Source organism: Lagopus muta, chromosome 1 (assembly GCF_023343835.1).
Source record: "Lagopus muta isolate bLagMut1 chromosome 1, bLagMut1 primary, whole genome shotgun sequence".
In the NCBI taxonomy this organism is placed as follows: Eukaryota; Metazoa; Chordata; class Aves; order Galliformes; family Phasianidae; genus Lagopus; species Lagopus muta.
In genome coordinates this window covers 41,281,163-41,305,242 of record NC_064433.1, presented here as the reverse complement: position 1 = coordinate 41,305,242, position 24,080 = coordinate 41,281,163, and positions in this window count along the sequence as shown.

Here is a 24,080-nt window from a genome sequence, read left to right as displayed (position 1 = left end):
TTCTGATTGAAAATTCTCTGGCTAGTCTACTTTCAGTCTAGCAGCATGATACAAATACTTGAAATATTACTTCTCTTAGAGCCTTTTATATTATAGTCAACTACTTTCATTACATTTTATCTGAAAGCATTTTTGACATGGTTCAAATGAATCAAACTTTCTGGCAAGATATGCGGCTTGGCAGGACTATGAAGGCCACATCTACACTATTCTGTTTTAAGGCCCCAAACATCTGATACTAATTTCCCAGCTATCTACACCATCTAAATTTTGGCAGCTGTTGCACTGAAGACAAAATCTTTGGCTGCTTGGCTCCAAAGCATGGCAGCCATCTTTCTGCAGAGGTTGTTGCTCAAAATATTCACTATCTCAGCAATCTGCTTAGCCTGGGGGACCAGTGAAATATTATAGTGAAAAAGATAAAGTACATATGTGCTTAAAGCCAGGTAGAAACAACAGCTTTCATGAAACAGAAGACAAAGTCTTTGAGGGTGAAAAATAAAATACTGCATGTGGTCTTCAGCAAAGAAGCTACTGTATAACATATGACTGTGGGCGATCACAGGGAAGCCATTGCTAATAAGGAAAAGAGAGAGGGATGAAGTGCAACAGTGTAACAACTGGCACATGTGCTCAGATGTGGCTGGCGATCCCTCTCTTCAGTGGTGTATGAACAGCAAGAGGAAAAATTCCTGCATCTGGGTCATGTCACCCAACAGTAGTCCAGAACATTGACTAATCAAAATCAGTACTCTAGGGTTACAATAGAGTTTAGTAGCAATGGTGAAGTGCCAACTTCAGAGGGGATTCACCTAGCCACTTTCACTGCTTATTTGGTAGCCATCGCTTAGCATCAGTTGACCTTATGGTGATAAGGCAGAGGTCAGCTGTAGGCAGACCTCTCTTACCTGAAGCAGTTGGCCATGAGTTCTTGAACATTATAATTTCTCATGAAGTAGATGATGAAGAAGGATCTGTTTCTCCCTCCTTTTCTGAAATGCATTTTTCAGAGAAGAGCACAGCTATCCCCTTTGTCCATGCACAACGTGACACCCAGTTTACTGAGGATAATATGTTTTCTTTATATAACACACTCATACTGAAAGTAGAGAGCCAAATGGTCTTGATGATCATTTATTATTATCTAAGCAATACAAATCTCCTAATGTTGTAAATGGTCCTGAAATTGTTTCAATCTCCTTGAAGAATGTTCAAAGAAGTGAAAATAACTGGGTAGATTGCTGTAGTTACTAGAAAATACTTCAGTAAATGGTACTTTCATAAAGAATTTTAGATTTCTTGACTCTTTTGAAAAAGATTTCTGGCTAGATTCTTTTGTAAAATAGCAGCTAACTCCACAGAAATCATTATGTCACTGCTTCCCAAGATGGTGTGATTCCATACATATCCCCTTTTGCCTACTCTCACACAAATATATTCTCGCAATGAGCTTTCTACAATAGCTGCTGTATTGAGAGCAGTGTGGAGGTTCAGATCTGATGAAAGTCATCCTTAGAAGCAATAACAACAGTAAGCATAAGCATAAACTATAATGGTGGGCTACTGAGAAGAACGCTTCAACCTTGAAAGAAGAAAATTTCTGTACTTAGTATTCCATCTTAAAATAATATGTTTTCAAGTATAATGCTTCCTATTTCACTTACAGCTACAGCCTCACAGAGTTTATTTCACAAATGTTGGTTGCCAAAATTTGATTATCAATGACTTTCATCATTGTTCTCAATAGGAAAACAATGTAGCCAGGAATAGCTAGGAATCATCAATCAGCCTGATTCAATCCAGTGGGAGCTTTTTAATGAACATCTTTCAGATGAGATTTACAACATTTGGTGCCTTGCAGAACAAGTGAAGAACCTCACAGAATTCTGCAGTAGGAAGAAGGCCTGATATTGCTCATAAAATGGTTTCATAGAAAAGCTTCCCATTTACTTCACTAATAGAAAATGTCCTGTTACTCTGTAAATTTTCCTGAGCACACATCATCAGACAAAATTACTGCTACAAGCTCCACTGATTTCTACCAAAACCAGCAAATAATTCTGATGTGTTGTGCTGCCTTCTGGTGGTAGCATCCTGGAAATAACATGCCTCAATCTTTTTTGGCAATGAAGATTAAGAGGTTTCAGACCTACTAGCAAATCATCCTATCTTTGTTCAAATGCATTTATAAGTATCTATGTTATGTGCAGTGAATCAAATTCTGAACAACAAATTGCTGTAACTGGGATTTTGTGTTATATTTTAGATGCTTAGTAGCCTTATTTGCTCTGCTTGTGACTTAGCAGAAGTTTCCAAGACAACAAATAATTTTACAAAAATCATTTTTACTTTAAAGATAAAGAGCTATTAATAGTAAAAAAAATTAAAAAAAAAATACAGAAGCCTATATGATGTTTTTGGAACAAAACTAGTTGTCTGACACTGATAATCATTAATAGAACTGTAACATGCCAGTCATCTCAAATAGCATATTCAGAAAGTGTGGAGATTAGAAAAAGAAAATATTCTCCAAACCGATGCTAAGCAATTGGCACATAGTGCACACACACACACAGCACTATTAATGTCTTCCTAAAACCAAAGTGTGATGAACACTTATCCTTCTAATAAAATATTCACTGAAATCACGCTAATAGAAACTCAGACTTAACTTGTACCTAAATAATCAACTTTAAAAAAAAAATAAAAATAAAATAAAAATAAAAATAAAAAAAAAGAGAAAAAGAAACGTCCTTTTATTCTTTGAACCAATATTCTGGTACCAGCAATTTAATCCTTTGATCTTCTGCTTCAGCCTAAATTTTCTCCAATTTTTCTATTTCCTGGAACAATTTACATATGTTCAGACTTCATGTTAACTAAAGGAAATTCCCATAACCTCCAGAGTTACTTGGAGATTTGTGCTACTTTGCTATCCCATTTCCTTGTTTTTTGCATGGATTGTGTGGTATTTTTGAGGTCACTGGATTTTAAATAACTGAAAACATCGGTCTTGTGGCTGTGTAAATCATAATGCTTACAAACATCCAGCAATGGTCTGTTTTCAAAGCCCAAAGTCTTGTGGATGATACTCTTGACAATGCATTTATAGTAAAATACTTTTAATCTAAAAATCAAGTCAGAATGATACATCCAGATGAACTGTTTGAGTTAGGTTTGTGCAGATTGTAAAGTTCCCTTGATCTCTTTCTCCACTCTAATCATGAAAGATCTGTTATCAGAATAGCTTGATAGCCTTCTACCACTGTAGCTCATGCAGTGCATTGGGATTCTTTCAAAAAAATTATTGTTTATTACCTCATCTCTTCAGCTGACCAAACTGTTTCTTCTTCAGTACAGAAGAAAAAAAAAAAAAAAAGAGCTAACTCAGATTTATTAGAATAATACAAATGTTATTTATTTCTGCAATTAACTCATGAAAATAAAACTGCCAGTCCACAGCTACAGAGCTCACCAGGAATGCAGAATGCTCTCCGCACCACCTTACCCTTGCTCACAACCAGCACACCTTCTTTCCATTCCCTAAAATACATATATATATATAACTGATTTCCTGACAACTCAGGTATATCTTTGCATATACACAAAACATCAAAAAGACTGCAGAACTGAAGAAAATCTCAGAGTACACAGGAAATGTTAAATTTCAGTATAATGGTAAATAACAAAGGAACAGCCTACTTTAGAGTCAGTCTGTGTTTGTTCAAGACATGTTCACATACATTTTCGTTTTGTGGCCACAGTCTCTTAGAGCTAACTCACTTTCATGTATGAACAGTCAAAAAAGCAAGTGCCGTGATAACGTGGAATGGATGGACTGGCCTTCAAGTAATGCCTTCAAATCCATGTTTTCATGACTTGTTCTATACTTGAATTTCCTAATTTGACCAAAATTGTGCAGTAAAGAATCAGGCCACAGAAGTTAGCCATGCTTTTTGCAATTACAATCTGGCCTGAATTCAAAAACAGAGAATGTCTCACAAGGTGCCTCAGTAGTTTTTTGATAAAATAGACTGGATAAATGGCTAAAAAGCATTTATAATAAAAAAAAATTGTAATCGATAGATCCAATTAGTTCCTAAATTATTTACTGTGGTATCAGACATTACTACGTTAAAGAGAAGAAATAAGAAGAATTAAAATATTGTAGTGAATAATTAATGTAAAAAAGGATTTCCCCCCCCCCTTTTCCCCTTCCATCATAAAGGATGTAGCCACAGTTTATTTAGGTAAAAACCAATCTGGCAGTAACTGTTGCAGGTAAAGGGGGTAAAGCTGTGATTTCTGCCTATAATTTTCTAACTGGGATTCCAGTAAGTTGCTACTCCATGAACGAATGAACAACAGCTTTGAGTTAAATATTTTAATGAAAAAGAGAAAGTTAAAATTATATAGATGAAATTATGATAAATTCTCTCAATAATCAAGCAAAATATTCTCCCTAGCCTGGTTCCAAATGAATTTTTGCAGTGAAACGCTCAATCTTTCATGAGCACCAGTAAGGAAACTTCATAGAAACAGCTATTCTGGTTTTGTTTGGTTGGTTGACTGGGTGGGGGGCATGAGTTGTTTTGTTATTCGGTTGTTTATTTTTCATTTGTTGATTTGGAGCTTTTTTTGGTAAGCACCAAACTTTCTCTCATATCGACTACGGTGTAGTTACCTTTCTCTTGGAATCCAAGCTAGTCTGGGCTTTCTTTAGTGGTAATCAAGTACAGTTATCCCACTTCAGCCTCCAGGACTGAATACAAAGCCTTTGTTCTAACAAATGTTTTTCTTAACTTTTTCAAATCCGAAGTCCTTGCCTTATGGTGACACCTAGTGGACAAAACAAACACCAGAGCTTTCAAAAATTTTTACTGGAATGCAGAGGGCATTTCAATTGTGTAAACAGTTTAGTATAAAATACAGGACTACAGGAAACTCTTGTCAGTTGGGATTTTATTGGAAAGAAAAACACATGGTCCAATTTCATCCCAAGTTTTTTTTATAGATTTTTGTTTCTAGCACTGTTTGAACACAGGTTTTGACCTAAAAGTTAACTGTTTTCTTTTACAAAGACTGTTTAAGGGAATAATAGTCTTGTCCACCTGAAAATACACAAACTTAATGCTAGCACTCACTAGTCCGATTGAGAAAAAGAACTGCAGAACTTTAAAACTCCTGCACCAAAACAGGATCAAAAAATAGTTCTTTCCACCTTCTCTGGTAACTTGACTGAAAGATATAATCTTTCTGCAGCTGAAGCTACAGAATTTTTCAAATCTAAAACTAATACAGCTCTATTTTCTGTTTGTATTCTTCACAGTATTTACCTCTTTCTTGGGCTAAAATAAAGTTTAATCACACATATATTTCCACCAAATGGGCCCAGTCACAGCAGTAAAGAATCTCCAATGCAGCTTCCTATGCTAGTTATAATGGCTTTACTTGTTAAACCATTTTATGATGAACTATATTTTACCTAGCACAAGCCAGAAGTGGTTTTAGTGTAGCAGAAAAAACCTTTTCTGTTTCAGACAAGCACAACAGTCTGCGTTAAAGACACTTAAGATGCTAATCGTGCAGGAGCGGAGTTCATAAGGATTCTGCTTAACCAAGGTCCCTTAACCAAGATAGTTTGCCTCCTTCCTGATCTCCTTATTTCTTTGTTTTGGCAATGACTCTTCTGCATACTGTTTTTAAAACTATTTTTAACTTAGCTACCACATTCCAAAAATTCTTCTGTGAGGAAAAATGGTTGATATGACTATATAGTCTCAAGGGAGCTCAATTGCTAAGAGGTTATCTAAGACCTACAAAAACAATTACATTGCTTTTGTTGGCTGTGTGCATGCATGGATTTAAGCTAACTGCAGCATATAGCTTGCACAAGCTGCATTCATACTGCTGAGGTAGATAGAAGCTGAGAATGCTAAATAAGATGAGACATATTTGAGAATTAATATGATTGCCTGAAATTACCCACTTTGACAGTTGGATTACTTTGAGGATTAGCTAATTTCCATAATGTTGGTACTGTTGAGGTGTTTGGCTTGAGTCTGATGATATAACCTACAAATCAGGGCACACTTTAGTCCTTTTGTGTAGCTCTAGTTTTACTCACACCTCCTCTGATTGCCTGATTCTATGTTGCAAAAAAATTACCTTTCTCTTGGAAAAACAAAGTGCTTGGAGAAAAGTAGATTTTCAGTATGCAATTTATTTCTAGAAAGAGATTTTTTTTTTTTTTTTTTTTTTTTTTTGTCCCAAAAGACATACAGGCAGAAAGTTAAGAGTTTGACAAAGGGATACAATCAGAGATCAGGGATCTATTCTTACTCTGTTGCCAGAAAGCAGAGCTCCTGTTCTCGTTAGCCCTTCAGGACACACCACATGCCCAGCATCTTCAAAAGATCCTTTGTAGTGGTTTCCTCACAAGCTGAGGAAAGAAGGAATGATGCTATCGAAGCCAATTCTTTTCAAGCTGAGCCCCATATCTGCATCTGAGGTCATGATCTCTAGATGCTGCAGAAATATGTTTACCTTTTTTGCAGTGTTTTGAAGACAGGTGCTAAAGAAGGTCTGCTTTTCCAACTGTTGCATACTCTTAATTCAGCAGGACCCTGAGGGTTCAACATGTCTGTAAATCAGGCCATTCTGTTTTAAAATTGCAACTCTGTCAGAAAGCTTTTTACACACTTGTAATTCAAAAACTTCTTTCCCAAACCAAAATTATGCTAGGGGAATGGATGAGTCATGGGATTGGGAATTGAATTTGAAGCCTTTCATCTGCAGATCACAAGTTCAAATATGCCCAAGGTCAATAAAACTTTGCTATGTACTGACTTCTCAGTATTGTATGATATAATACATAGAAAAAATGGAAAAATTCCATTCCTGGAGACTATGGTGAAGTTGCAATGGGAGAAAAAAAACACACACTGCAATAAAATCTGATTGCTTTTCTTGTTAAAGTAGAGGAATTTTTTTAAATTTACTTTTCTTTTGTAGAGAAGATAAATAAATTTGTCTTGTGAGTCTGTAATATATATTTGAGTCAAAATAGATGTCACAGTGTGAGATTCTACGTCATAGACAGCTGGGTTGACAGTATAAGGGCATATCAGACAAGAAGAGACCTGAGAAACAAGGAGAGTGAAATCTATGTAGGTCACTCCAAAAGTAATGCCTTTTATGTATTTTTGTGGAAGCTGCAACATATAAAAAGAATCCAATAACACTGATATAGCAAATTCTCAGCTACAAAATACTATTTTTTTAAACATAGTCATTATCATTAGCTATGCATTTTCACCAACTATGAACAAGAGCCTGCATACCATACTCATAAAAATCTGCACTGTTTCACAGCTGCTATGACAGTGCCATTACAGGGAAAATGTTGTCCATGCAATCTATATTTCATCAGGCAAAACAAACAGAATTCTAGAGGCATTAAATCCGGACTATATGGTGGGTGTGATAGGACAGTCCAGCTAAGACCGGTGATGTGCTCCATCGTCTTCAAACTGGTATGGGGCCTGGTATTATTGTATAACAAGAAAAAAGTTTTCTTCTTCTCTGGCCTGACTGTGGAAGTTTGAGCCTTCAGTCTAGTCAGTGTTGTGATGTAGCAGTCAAATTTGGGAACTTTTCTGTTTTCCAGGAAATTCAGAAAGATCAACTATTTCCCATCCCAAAAAGACACTGTTCATCAATCACTTTACCTACTGAGGGCTGAGTCTTGAACATTTTCTTTGATGGAGAAGTCACATGACACCACTCCATGCACTGCTTTTTTAACTTTGGCTCATAGTTGTGACACCACATCTCATCACTGGTAATGATGTGATCCAGGAAACTGTCACCTTCAGTCTTGCATTAGTTCAGCAGGTGCTGATAGTTCTTTCTGTTCCTGTGGGAGCAAGACCCACCTGGACAAACTTGTGATATTCCAACATTGCCACCATCATTTCCAATGCATATTAAGCAACATACACGGTTCCTTGGTATTAATATGCCAATACATGCACACGAGCTAAGATGCTCTTCAGTGTGACAGCTGTGCATGTCTATCCAGAACATGTCTATCACACCGTTGTCGCCACTACTGAAATGCACCACTCAGTACCTCATTGTGCTCATATTCACTGTTTGGTCTCCATAAATGTACAGCAAGCATTGATGAATGTCATTGATTGCAGTTTTTTTCTGTGTGGAAGAATTTAATTCTTGACCTTTGCTTCATTGGCATTTCCATGACAGATGTCATTCTGTCACACTGCTCTTCTGCTACCATCTGTCTCACAGCAACAAAATATAATGGAATACTGTTGGGAAGGTTCATCCTCTACTGTCCCACCATCAACATGTGCCTTTGGTGTTATGGGCCAACATAAATAAAAAATAAAAAAAGGAGATAAATAAAAAATAAAAAAAGCAAACATTACTTTCAGAGCAGTCCTCGTAGTTAGGGCTCTATTACTTTTTTATCATGTGCTTGTTTGTTTAATCTCAGAATAGTTCGGTATGAAACACCGATGATAATTAGGAATATTATTGTTGTTCACAATGTGAAATACACTTATTTATATATTACTAAGATTTTCGCTCTATTTTTACAGAGGTAAAACTAAGTCATTTGAGATACATTTCTTTCAGTTTCCTGTTCCTGAAGCACTAACCCAGGGAATGAAGATCTAAGATGGAGGACAAAAAGACACAATAATTATGATCTCATTCAACCTCAAGACTTTATCGGTCCAAAGGAGAAATTTAATCCTGACCATAAATTGCATTTCCTAAAAAAAACATAATCTTGCCTTAAGACACCAAAAGCACTGATTACAGAGAATGTCTGTGTTTACACATTTCTACTGAGCATGCTGACTGTATTAGTGTCCTAGGAAACAAACTGTATGCAGCATACAGACCTGCTCCAAGAACTAGGCAGAAAAAGAAATTTGGAAATCAGACCCTCCGATCTCTAAATCCTTTCAAATTCTTGAAGCACATTAGCTTTACTACTGTATGATATGTACGGTAGTGTTTCCCCTAATGAAATCCGACTAAAAGTTTAAATGAGTTTAATGCATGAAATGTATAAATAAAATGTGGCCTTGATTAAATTTAGACTTGATACATAACTTAAATGGGTAGCACAAGAGCCGCTTCAGTATCGAGTGTCCTGGCTATTTTTGGCTGCACTTTGTTTAAGGGGGTAAATTTTAGCATTTCTCATACCTTCCAAAGGAAAGGGCAGGGAAGCTACATAAAAGGAATAAGCTACTACAAAATAAATAAATAAGTAAAAAGAGTAGAGGGCTGTATACTAGTTTAGAATTTTTTAGAAGGGATTGCTGCGTCAAAAATGGATTATATATAGTTTCCCCACCCTCTACTGTGGAATCGGACTATCAGCCAAACATCCTCCAACCATCACTAGAAGTAGTATAAGTGTAAATTCTGTGACGTTACCTTATTAATGTGTCTGAACCCTAAACCTCTGGAGCCCTTTCATGATGAAGAAAGTATTTTCCTTTTGTGTACATTAATCTTTTGGCTTCTTTCCAATACTGTAAAATTGTATCCCATGCAGTCTTCTGTCACAGACTCTGAGAAGCTTGTGGTCATTTCATGTAATTATGTTAAATATTTCAGTTAATGATCACAAAGAAGATTCTGATTCACTGTTAGACCTGCAACCGCAGTGGTACTACCACTAGTGATTTACACTCTGGTAAGATACTGTAACCAATCCTGGGGAAACTGGCTGCCTGTGGCTCAGACAGATATACTCTTCCCTGGGTAAAGAACTGCCTAGATGGCCGTGCCCAGCTGGTAGCCCATTACAAGTGGTGTCTCCCAGGAGCTGGTACTGGGGCCCATCTTGTTTAATGTCATTACTGATGACTTAGATGAGGGGATTGAGTGTGATAAGTTTGCATTAAGTTTGCAGATGACACCAAGATAGGAGGTAGTGTCAATCTGCCCGAGGGTAGGGAGGCCCTTCAGAGTGATCTGGATAAGCTGGATCACCGGGCTGAGGTGAATGGGATGAGGTTCAACAAGACCAAGTGCTGGGTCCTGCGCTTGTTTAGAATTGTTTAGTCTGTAGAAGAGGAGGCTCAGGGGAGACCTCATCACGCTCTACAACTTCCTGAAGGGAGGTTGGGATGAGGAGGGGTTTGGTCTCTTCTCCCAGGCAACAAATAGGACCCGAAGAAATGGCCATAAGTTGTGCAAGGGGAGATTTAGATTAGATATGAGGACAAACATATTCTTTGAGAGTGGTCAGGCACTGGAATGGCCTGCCCAGGAAGGAGATGGAGTCACTCTCCCTGGCAGTGCTCAAGAGGCGTCTGGATGAGGTGCTACAAGATATGGTTTAGGAGGATGGTTGGACTAGATGATCTTGGAGATCTTTTCCAACCTTCTGATTCCATGATTCTGTGATTCTATAGTCAGCTTGGTGCAATAAAAAGAAAAGTAAAGATCATATGGCATCATAGATTTTCAGTTCACAATCACTATTTCACTTGTTAAATTTATATTCGCTTTATAATACAGATTTTCCTGATGGAATGTATCCCAAGGGGAGCTGGATTTTCTGGGAGAGCAGAAAGGTAGCCAACACTAACATTTATATTTTCTGCTACTGTCAAACAGATATGTGACAATCACAGTACTGTATTTGGTGGTCATTTATTACACCTGTGAAAGCCCTCTGTCAGGTCATGTTTTCATCAGCAAGTAAAGTTGGAGACCCTTCTGTTCTCCATCAGTTGTGACTTACATGTTGAGACAAAAAGTACCTTTGCTCCCTCCAATCCACTGTTTGTTGACTCAACAGAGTAGCAGACCAGTTTTGAAGTTAATAACATTGAACTTGTAAATGCTACTTGTTCACTGAGGTGCAGGGAAGAACTTATAGAAACAGATTTTACCTGCTGGAAATATGATAGAAAACTCTTAATGAGTCCTAGATATTTTACTATACTTCTGATGTTTGCTGTAGGGCTGCAGACCATACATACAGTGAAAATACAGATACTAATCCACTAAAAGTGGTAGAGCTGATGAGTAGGACAGTGAACACATCTATACAGATTGACTCAAATGGCAGAGGTTGCTCACTGGTACGTATTATAGAGGCAGAAGAGATTATTTGAATCTTGTATTGTTCTTCTAGTGACACATTCAGAAAAAGAGATGGTACTGTATAATTCAACTTAATGTCAAGTTAGCCAAAACCGATCCAAATAAAAGGAAGAAATTAGAATAATACACAAGCTAATTCACACATAAAACAGCAAAGTGATTATTCTACACTCTGTGCTCCTGTACACTAGTTTCAGTAGGACTAGTAGGAAAACAAACATAAAAATATGCTCATGAATGCAAGGTTTTACTTTAAAACTTTTCTCATTCTGAATAAAAAACAATTCTTACGCTAAAAATTATTCCTAGGAAATATTTCTGGAAATTATCATTAAGTTACATCTTCATACAAAAGTTCTATCTTAGGAAAAAGCACATGCAGTTGAGCAGTTCAGTTGTTATGTTTCTTTTCATTTTTTCTTTTTATATTTTTAATATAAATGCTCACTTTGGATTCTGTCACTTCTGAAATGATGAGCACTGTAAAATTGGATTTGAAAACACAGCATTAAACGCTTAAAATCTGATCCTTCTGTTGGGACCTGGGATAAATTAAACTGATGTACATTGTTTCTAAAGAAAGGAAAAAATATGGGAAGCGGGTTTTGAAGCCTGAAGGCAAAGAACAAAATAAGTTATGCAGGTGATATAAGCCATCTTATTTTCATTTTTTTTAATGGTTTTCGGCTTCCACATGATTACTTAGACTGGAAATAATTCTCCAGAAAACACATTTCAGTGTAATAACTAAAATTAGATCTGCATACTTCTACTATATATGTATGCTTTATGAAATGATAACAGCTAATATCTATTGATAGTTTCACTTTTTTATCTATGTTTATTTGACTTTTAGCATCTAATGAATTTAATATAGGTATGCCGTATGAATATTAATTGAGTGCATGTACAAATTGATCAATGACATTTGGTGAGTGTTCTAAGCTATTTTTAATTGAGATAAATTCAACACAGGATTAAATTATCTGTGATTTAGTCCAAATTGTGGAAATATACAACAAAATACAACAAAATACAAAGCAATAACTTGTTTTAATTTCTTGGTGAGCAGATTTTCTTTCTCTGCAAAATAATATTTACTGAATTATTATCAGAATTGAATATTCAGAATATAAAACACAAAATAGGGAAGTACTGAAGAATCAGAATAGTTGGTGCTCTTCATCCTTTATTTGAAATTAACAATCTAATTCATTTAAACTAAGTCAATTCTAATACAAGAACAGTATTTGATTATCAAATCAAATTCACATACCCAAGAGAATTGTATTCATAGAATGCTTAATAAATTTAACATCATCACGGAAGTACTATTCTTCTTACTTAGCTAGATAAAGATAAAATTGATTAGCTGACTTCCCATTTGTTACTTTACAAAAAGGCCTGGAAAAGAGCAGTTTCCCCCACCTAGATTCTCTTCATGCCTCTATGAATGGCAGCTATGTATTTCTCAGCTATCTCCAGCAATGTGGTTCCAAATCCCTTCATGTGAATCATGCACTACTTATAGCAAATAGTATCCACGAACTTGGAGAGTGGACATTCAGACTTTTCTGCTTTGCTCCTTACTGTAATACTTGATTCATATTCTGAAGACTCATGTGTGCTCCAGACAATGTAACCCACCTGTAACCACAGAGCAGTCCCTGAGCGAAGCAAAAGAGAAAGCATTCCATTTGTCTATTGATGTTCAGAGCTACCCCAGCAGCTGAGAAAATCAACAGATTAAAAAAAAAAAAAAAAACTATAGAAAAAAAATGCAAGAATAACATATGCTAGAAATCTTTCTAAAACTATGAGAATTAATATACATCAATATTCAGATGGCAAAAGTCTGAGGCTTGTGAAGGGGAACATATAGTAGCAATTCCAAACATTAAGGATGTCAGACATGCTGTACTGTTTCTCACTGATCTGTGTGAAAAATCTGTGTCCCTAATCTGATTCCAGTTCCCCAATCAGCATAGTTAGCTTGAATGTTTTAGCAAATAGATTTTTCTGCTCATGTCTTGGCAGAACTGGTCAAGATGGCAAAAACCATTTGCAGGAGGCATAAGGAAGGAAGTGAATGGCAAGAGCTAGTAACATCTTTGGCAGCAGCTGTTGATCTGCACCCTGCCTCAGTGCATAGACCTGAGGTGTCGTGGTTTCATGTGTAAACTGTTGACAAGAGAACATCTTAGGCCTAGGGCATACATTGTTAAAAATACAGGTGTGCTGTTGGTAAGGACAAGTAATTCAGAATCAGAGTACAGTCTGTGAAAATTTCAGTCTCCACTGAATAACAAAAAAGACCCACTATCTGAGCCAACATGTGGTCTGTAGTATATCTTTTAACTGGTTCATTCTTAAAGTGCCATATTTTATATTTGTTTGGGAGGCCTAAGTTTGAGTTCTCTTTTTTTTATTTTCCACTGGTGGTAATTTTTAAAACCTTTTCCGAATTTGGTGAGCCCTCGGAGTGCTGAATGGAAATGACCTCTCATTTTTCTTTTCCAAAAGGCTGTGTGTGTGTAAGAAACAAGCACAAAAGTAAACACACAAGAGAAAAAGTATATGTACAGACAGAAGCTGATTTTATCATTGGTTATAAGAAAAGGGAAAAGGAAAAATAATTGCAAAATCTAAATTTTCTTACTTTTTTTGAGTTAATATTTGAATTTCACTTTCTTACAACCATTTAAAAGCTACTGGCATTTCAAAGTAGAATTCTCCAAGGTTTATACACATTACATTACCGTAATAGCAGTGATATGTATCATAATGGTGTGATGTTACTTGTTTTTCATTATACAACCCATATAATACAATCCTATTTTATGGTTTTCTAGCATGATATCTGGTTGCCAAAGCAAATACAGAACATAAAGCTAATAAAGAGATTATCACTTCAGTTGCTTGTAATTCTATAACTACAATAAGTTTGAGAGTGAGAATTACCTGGGGAAGAAAAAGCTAGTAAACATGCACTCAGCTGAGTAAAAAGCCCTCTTAAAAAAGAGCTGGAAGATGACATTGAAAAAGATCCAGGAGTTGCTGATATTTTTGGTATTCAAAATGTTATCTTCAGAGGGACAGACAGATAACAATCTACAATACAAAGAAGGTTAAAATGAAAGTTTGTCAGCAGAAAAGCAGAAAAGCTTAAGGATTTAGCAGCTGGTTAAATATCTGAACAGTTTCTTTATGTTATGACCACATCTGAACTGTAGAACCCTCTATACATTCAACATTACTATATAATGTAAGAGTAAAATTAAAAGAAATGCCTAGATTACAGCTTAAATTTTGTATCCTCTCAAGTATTCTTTGACACTAAAGTAACTGAAGAATTTGGATGCTATCAACAGATATGCACCACCACAGATGATTCTGAAAAAGCTATTTAAAAAAAACCCTCTTGAGTGAAGTTTTGTGTTGACCTATTTCCATTTCTACTACTTCTTCTGGCTCATAGACAGGAATAAAGGCTATTTGTTTTTATTTTTTATTTTATTTTATTTTTTAGGATTCTTTTACATAAACAAATGTTAAACAAATGGCAAATAAAAATTCAAAATTAATGAAATGCAGGAATAGAAAGCATCTGAAAAGTACTTGCATTATGTATTATGCCTCTTCAAGGTCCATTTTTATCTGTGTGTTTTATTTTTCAAGGCCATGATTTTCTTTTTCCCAAAGCAAAGTGTAAGGTAAAAAACAAAAAGGGTAAAGTAAAAAAAAAAAAAAAAAAAAAAAAAAAACCTGTTCTCTATATTTTCAACAGTACTGACAGGATCCATTCTGTAGCACTTGAGTTTGTTTTTCACCAATTGTCTTTCCAGAAAATAAGCTAAAGTATGTATAATGTCTGCTCTGTTATCTTGTATGTATGTGCAGAATAGGAAAAAGTGTTCGTTAAATTGGAATGGAACATTTTGTCTAAGAAATTAATTTTCAATAAAATGCATTATTAACATCAATGAATATTCCTTTCTTTCTATTAAGCTTTAAGTCTGTCATCACATAGTTTTGTAAAGTCCATGCTTCTGGTTTTACAACAAAAGTCAGAAAACAAATTTAGCAAAATATTTTTATTTTTTCCTTGAAAAACTCTTTCCAAAATAGAATTTCCTTCCACATGGTTTCCTATGCCTCGCTTTACCATTTTTTCCCATCAGCTGCCTACAATCATTCTTTTTCTTTTGTAAGTGCAGCTCAAAGTTAATTGTTCTTTGTTGGCTAGTGAAAAGCAGTATAAGCCTCTTCTGGTGTATTTTCTGCATTGCAAGGGAAACTACCCAGGCTGATTTGCCACACTGCTGTTTGTCACATCTGATTATCTTAGCTGCACAATGGTAACTTACAGCAAGAATGTGACTTAACAGCAACCACACGTAAAGCTGCACACTGCCATCTTTTCTGCTAAGGAAATTTAACAAGGCACAATTTCCAGAGATCAGGACCTTTCCTCTTATTGCAGAATTTAGTGACTAGAAGACAGAAATGAGGAGCCTTTAATCCATTAAAAATCACCATGAGTGCTTAAAAGAGTTCAGAGCTATTAATCCTCATGTCCATATACACAATCTGTTTGTTTGATATGGCAATTAAAAGTGAAAGGATATCTGGAGCCCAATCTTCCTCTTTTTCTAATTGAAGTCAATGTGCAAACTTATGCAACTTCACTGGAAGAATAGCATCTGGTCAGTCTTAACACCGGCAGCTCTACAAATCTTAAGGAAATACTTTTGCTTCACATCTCTGACTCCCAGAGCCAATAACATTCAAACCCACTGCAGACAACATCTGATTCCAAACTGGGAAGGCACAGATCCTCAGATTAATTAAAATTTGCATTAGCAGCTATACTGATTAGCACCATCTGGTCATTAAATTAAATTTAGTTCTGTGAGTGCATGGCAAAGAAAAATGATGTAATATTAAATATATTCTGATTCCTAAATGTCTGATGTATTCTTAACATCTGTCTTCTAAGCTTGTTATTTAATATGAATCTTGGTTTCTTGTCAGAATCTAAATAAAATCAGAAGGCCTAATACTTTACAGCACTTTTTCAGAAAGCATTGTAAAAGTGCCATTGGGTCCTTCTGCTTTCTGACAGTTAAATTATTGTTATTTGATGTGCAAAGAGGATTGTAAAAGACAGTACAGTGTGGAAAGACATACACTGAGGTTGATGGACAGCTTGAGAAGGAAATGGACTGTAAACTGTTACTACTAACTTCTACTTTTACAGGGTACTGAATTATTCCCTTGAGCACAATTTTCCACAGTACACACGACTTTTCCTGACTATAAAAGCAGAACAGCTTTGTTATAACCCTTATGTCTTATGCAAAACATGAAATAATGAGTTTCACTGCAAACCAGCTTAGTTTCAAACAGGTATGTAATTGAGAGTCCCTCACCTGTTTTCAAACTTCATAGACATTCAAATTCCTGGGTTTGTGGGATACTTATCAAAAGAATCACGTGGAAAACAACAACACAATACTGCAGATGTGACTCCAGAATTATATAGAAATACAAATACATCTACTTAGTATTCTTATAGCTTTTTTATGTTTGAAAAGTAAAACAATGCTTTGAAAATAAATGCCAAAATCAAGGCAACCAGTTTAAAGTTTTCAGGGGGAAAAAAAATAAATAAATAAGTAGATATATTCTTACATTGCCATCATAACTCATTCCAGCCAGAACAGTATTTCCAGAAATCAGGTCCACTTGACCTATATTTTCGTATGGAAGTTTTACAGCATTTTTTGAATTGTGAGGCAACATTTTATATTTCTCCTTTCTTCTTGTTTGGTTAATCCACAAAAATATTGACAATATTAACAATGTGAGTTTATTTTTCACTTTTCATCCCTTAGTTGCTATTTCCACCCTAGTCAGGCAGTTTACAAAGATATCCACATTTTTTGAGCACTTGTTTCTCATCTGATCAGTTTGCAAATCGGTTTATTTAGGTAACTCCTAGAAAGAAAGATAAATTAAAATTTATTAATATAAATTGGTAGAGGAGTGTGATCTGTATGATTTGCCCAAAATTTCTTTCCCACATCTTCAGAAAGATGTTTCTTTCACTATCTGTACATCAACATCTCTTTTGAAGTCATGCTTTATTAGCCTTTCTTCTTTTCAAACTCCTATAATTGAATAGAGAGAAGTACAAAATACTTCAATCTTTGGATTGTGCTCTTTAATGTATGTTACATGAGGAGCATATTAAGTTCTTTTGGTCACCTCTCTCTGGTTCTGTCTGATGTGGATTAAGGTTTAGTTTTGAAGTATTTTAGAGAACTGTTCACAAATCTTTGGAAGATTTTTTTCATTTTAGCTTTCCAAATGTGTTTTTTTGTTTGTTTGCTTGTTTGTTTGTGGTGTGTTTTTTTGTTCTTGTTTTTGTTTTTATTTTTAATTTCTTCTGCCCAGAGGATCATCTCCTGAGATGCCTATTTGCCATTGTACTGGTTTTGGCTAAGATAGAGTTGGCTTCCTTTATAACAGCCTATATGGTGCTATGCTTTGGATTTGTGCCCAGAACAGTTGATAACTGTTGATAGCTTAGCAGTGCTTGTATAGTATCAAGGCCTTTTCTGCTGCCATGCCAGCAAGGAGGGCAAGAGAGTGCCTAACAGTTGGGAGTGACACAGTCAGGGCATCCAACTCCAGGTGACCAAAGACACGTATATATGGCATCATGCTCAGCAATAAAAGATGGGGAAGGAAGGAGAAGGAGGATGCTTTGAGGGATGGTGTTCGTCTTCCCAATAAACTATTGTGCATGATGAGCCCTGCTTCCCTGAAAGTGGCTGAATGTCTGCCTGCCAGTGAGAAGTAGCAAATAAATGCCTTGTTTTGCTTTATTCCTGCATCTTTTCTTCTACCTGTTAAACTGTATATCTCAATCCACAGATTTTCTCTCTTTTGCCTATCCAGTTCTCTTTCTCATCGTGCTTAGAGAGCAGTGGGCAAGCAGCTGTGTGGGGCTTAGCTGCCTGCCAGGATTAATCCACAACTATTCTCTTTCCATGGCCATGCAAATAAGGTGATAAAAGCAAAATAGATAACAAATTTCGTAAGTGAATCGATCTTAAGTTACTACTTCTCTTAAGGATATTAGAAGTCCTACACTTTATCACCTATTACTTTATTTTAATATCACTTTTTGAAAGTGAATCAATTTGTAAGTACAAAGTTCCAGGAAATGGTGGTCAGTGATCTAAACTATCAGGAAAGATCAACTGTGAAATCAGTAAGTTTTTTGGATAGCTAACCCTGGTCATAAAATGGGCTGCCTGCAACACGTCAGCAGCAGTACTCTTACTTATTTAGTTACATCAACACGTTACCCATGTAACATGCAGTATTTACAACTGAAAAGGAATGCTTTTAACATCCTGTCACTTTGCATTGCATGCTAGATTCATACTGTATTGCATTCAGATTTATGTGACTTCAAGAGAAAATAATGCAAATGGATGGAAATGATAGGATCTTGTTTTAAAGTTGTTGATTTGAGAAGAAATAAATACTAAGCACTTTATTTTATCTCTAGATATTTTGTTATTACTGGGTAAATGTATTTTGCAGTATCAGATGGTTTATTGACTTTATTGACCCTACTTAAAATGCACGAAAGCAGATTTTCAGGAATTCATAGAGGGTGATATATCTCTCAGATTTCATGTCTTTTACAGGTAAGACTTTCCTTATTATTTCTTATGCAGCATAACTGAATTTGAAAGCTAAGAAAACAATATGGGGGGAATTTTGATGACACCAGAATTTTAGTATCATCAGAATTTTAATAGTCGAGAAGCGTATCTATCTCAGTAAACTAGATTTATATAAAGTATCTGTAGGTAAGAATTCCATGTATGAGGAAGTTTGGAGGATAATTGTTTATTCTTCAGTGATGGAAGTATAAGTTTAGTAATATCTTGGATCAACAAAACACTAAGTACTATGTTTTAACAATGACATCATCAATGGGAAGTAGTAAAGAAAATGTCACAAGCTGTTGCCTAAATAATAGGGCCCAGAAAGTCATTTTATTAATTAATTAAAGGATTCATGGTTCTTACTCTCTACCAAGAGAAGAAAACAATAAACTAATTTAAGTTTCATTAGTTTGGGGTATGTGCCCTATAGTCTCCACCCAACCTCTTATGCATCACCTAATCTATTCACTGGAGGGGGCAAGAGAGAAAGAGAAAGCCCTGATGCTCTGCAAACACTGGTCAGCCACTGTTAAAACATTGGTGTTCTATCAGCACTGTTTTGATCACAAACTTGAAACACAAAGCCATACCAGCTGCTATGAAGAAAATGAAATATATCCCAGGCAGACTCAGTACAGCTAATTTGGAAACCCTCTCAATTTTGGAGAATAAAAACTGAGGAGTGTCATCCTTGGCATTTGTAGGCATTTTCTATCAGTATAGCTATTCACACTACTGAGAGAAGGTTTTTAATTGTACGTACACTAGTAAAAAATTAATTCTAAATTGTATAAAATTGTTATCATATACAATTTATTTCAATTGAAGAGACAATCTCATTTTGGAAGAAAAATAATAATATTATTGTATGCTGGTTTTTTTTTTGTTTTTTTTTTGTTTTTTTTTTCAGTTTCTGTGACTGTAATTGCAGTAGAAAGCCTCACTTTGAGTGTAAAAGTAGCCATGACCAACTTGGTAAAGGCAAAAAGAGAGTTAATCCTCTCCTAAATGCAGTTAATTAGAAACAGGAAGATTACAAGAAAAAAAAAAAAAAAAAAAAAAAAACAAATTAAGAATTGAAATGGGTGAAAAGTCCCAAACAATCCTATGCAGCTTTTGTTTATCCAACAATAATGCACATAGAAAACTAACACCATCAGTGTTACGTTTCACTACTTATCTGATAAACCTAAACAAGAGACGCACAGGCACACTGGAAAGCCCTGTCAGTCACCACTAACTAGGTCAGGAGTTTCCCTAATAGAACACTCAGACTTTTCCGATATATGATTTAATCTTTATTGTGGGAAATAATTTTTAATAATATTTTAAATTGGTGTATTTAAATAAACAAATCAAATTTAAGCTGGAATAGATCACTGAATGTTTTTAATGAAGTATTAATACACAACCACAAATCTTGTTTTGATTTAACTACAGTGTGTGTAGTTAAAGGAAAAGGAATCTGTGGAAGAACACAGAATGGGAGGTAAGCACCATCACCTGTGGTTGGAAAAAAAAGAAAAGAAAAAAAAAAAAAAAAAGGAGAAAATAAAAAGAAGGAAAGTTCGATTTAGTGAGGTGGGTGGATCTCAGATTCCGTCACTGGATGCAACTGCTGGAAAAAGAGCTAAATGAAAAATGGCAGGGTGTTAACAGAAAAAAAGGAAAACTCCCCAGATTATAAATAACTTCTTTTAAAAATGGACCCTGAACTTCCATGGCTCCCTTTTGGCTCCCTTTTTGCTACACATTGTAAGCTGTAAGCTTATTGAATGCTCTTACATCTATTTTCCATCATGATTTGAAACACTGTGGTTAAACCAGGCAGGTGTCTGAGCACCACACAGTCATTTGTTCACTCCCCCTCTTTCCCAGTGGAATGAGGGAATCAGGAAAAATAAATAAGGAGAACTCACGGGTTGAGATCAAGCTATTAGATAAAGGATAATAATTATGACAAATATATATATATATATATATACACATATATACATATGAATGTGTATATAACAAGTGATACACAAGCAATTGCTCACCGGCAGCCAGCCAATGCCTAGCTAGCTCCCTGAGCAATGGAAGAGTGAGATGAACTCCCACCCCCTCCAAAATTTCTTCTGCATGATATCATATGATATGGAATATCCCTTTGGAAAATGTAAGTGTCCTAATTCTGTTTCCTCCCAGCTCCTTGGGCTCCTCACTGTGAATGGCCTTGGCTCTATACAACATTGCTTAGCAGCAACTGTATTCATCGGTGTGTTATCAAAACTGTTTTTACTCCTAGAACCAAAACATAGCATCATCCAGATACTCTGAAGTAAACGATTCCATCCTAGATGAAACTAAGTCAAACATACTTTTGCTATTTAATCTTAATTGTTTTACAAATTATTTGGTGTTCTCAGTGTTTCAAATCTCTTAAAGAGATTACTGGATTACTGTATGTTTGAAGTTTTTTGTTTGTTTTTTGAGGAAAGTTTGGAACTATTGCTTACTTCAAGTTCACAAAAATAATCAAGCCTAAGTATAACTGAATGATAACTGTAAGTCAAAATGTTTCAGACATTATAACTAAGTAAATGCTAGAAAAAAAAAGTCCAGACTGACTTCATTATTGCACACTTTATATCATAGAGTCATAAAATCACAGAATTGTTTGAATTGGAAGGGTCCCTCAAAGATCATCTAGTCCAACTCCCCTGCAATGAACAGGGACTGCTACAGCTAGATCGGGTTGCTCAGTTTGACCTTGGGTGTCTCCATGGACAGAGCATTCAACATATCTCTGGGCAACATGTTCCTGTGCCTCACCATCCTTACGGTAAAAGTCTTCTTCTTTATAACCCACTTAAATCTCCCTTTTTTAGTTTGAAACCATTTCACTTGTCCTATTACAACAGACCCTGCTAAACAGTCTGTCCCCTTCTTTTGTAATGATAGGAAAAGGTGAAATGGTTTTCAATTCAAGGAGGGAAGGTTTAGATTGGATATCAGGGGGAAGTTCTTCACAGAGAGAGTGGTGAGATGCTAGAACAGGCTGGATGCTCTGTCTCAGGAGGTGTTCAGGACAAGGCTGGATGAGGCCCTGGGCAACCTGGTCTAGTACCAGATCTGGAGGTTGGTGGCCTTGCCTGTGACAAAGAGCTTGGTATCTGATGATCCTTTGGGTCCATTCCAACCCAAGCCATTCTAGATTCTATGATTCTTATCACCCTTCTTTAGATACTGAAAGGCTGCTCTCAGGTCTCACCAGAGCCTTCTCTTTCCCAAGCTGGACTGCCCAAGCTCTCTGAACCTGCCCTTGTAAGGGAGGTGTTCCATTCCTTGAATTATTCCTATGGCTCTCCTCTGGGTGCTCTCCAAACTTCTGTTGTGTCTATTTACCAGCTTGATTTTATTTTTTTTCATGGAAGAGAAATTTGTATCTATCAAGATCAGCTTCTGTTTATTCAGAGCTGTTAAACTGTATTTTAAGCTGAGTGAGTGCTTATTTTTCTATCTGAGGATTCACTGAGCAATGAAAAGATTGCTGTTTGGAAAACTGACATTACCTGTGATATTTGACGTCAGCAGGAAAGGACATCAGATAATGTTTAATTATGATGAATAATATTGCATTTCCAGATTTGTATAATCTAGTAGGTTTATTTCATTCATGAAATCTTATTCAAAACTTGAAATTGTATGAAATTTTACATAACAACATTAAAACACTTTTGGTGTGAGCTCTTCACTAGAGTGGATCATGATAGGAAAAGGAGGAATGGTTTTAAACTAAGGTGGAGGAGGTTTAGGTTAGATATTAGGAGGAAGTTCTCCACACAGAGGGTTGTGATGCACTGGAACAGGTTGCCAAAGGAGGTTGTGGATCCCCATCCCTGGAGGTATTCAAGGTCAGGTTGGGTGTGGCTCTGGGCAGCCTGGTCTGGTGGTTGGTGACCTTGCACATAGCAGGGGGTTGGAACTAGACAATCTTTGAGGAACTTTTCCACCCAGGCCATTCTGTGATTGTATGACTCTAAAGTTTCAGCTTTCTGCATTAATGTAAAAGTTTGACAACGTGCTTTGTCCTATCTCTAAGTGTAACAAAACTAATGAATGAAGTTGACATTTGTAATATGAATGATTGTGCTCCAAGTATGTGTACTTTATTAAACTTTATGTATATTGAAGGATTTCAAGGATTCAGCGTTTTTCAACATTATCAGTAAAACAGTAGAAATACTAGTGTAATCTTGGAGACCTTTATCTTAGAGACTTTTATGTCCTGAATATGAAGATGTATTTATAAAATACTTTATTTATTCTTTTAGTCTAAAGGAAATATGTACCTTGCTAATTCATAATTACCAGAACCTTACAAAGGTTTTGTTATAATATAGGAAATGGAATTTACTGAGGATAATAAAATCTTCTTTAGGTTGTGTTTCTGCAGATTTGTTTCCCCAGGTGAATGTAAACTTTCTTTTCTTTTTTTTTTTTTTTTTAATGAACTAATGCTATGACTCCTAGTAAAGAATAAGCAGATTACCAGAAATTATTAAAGCCAATATCTCTCTTCTCGTTAGACCAAATAACTGTCATTGCACCAAATAACTGCAAAATAATAATAATAATAATAACAACAACAATAATGGCAATAAATTCAAGAAAATCTTAAATATAACTTGAGACATTTTAGAGGGGGATTTCATTAAATTGTAATACTTTAAATCCTGTCATCTTCTGCTGCATTCTCCTTTATAATGCTGTTAAGTACTAAAAGTTTGCTTGCAAATTCCACAGGTCATTAGCCATTGCGTATGGTTTTGAGTAGACTATTCCATATTTCAAAATAAAATGCTATACATGGTACCCATTTAGGAGGACTATTACTGCTCACATTAAAAAATATGCCTATTGTTTATAGCTAGGAATTACATAAAACCCCTTTCCATAGAATTTTTTTTAATTATTCCATGAGAGTGAGCTGTAATTTCATAGTCTAATAAAACAGTAATGGTATTCCACACATATGTATTACCTAACAATGCTGAACATGCTATTTTCCTGGCATCAGCTGAAATTAATTTGAATCGCTCATTAGCAAGAACACTACCATAAACCAAAACCATAATGTTAAAAATTGTATAAGATCTGTTGCCTAGTGGTGACTAATATTCC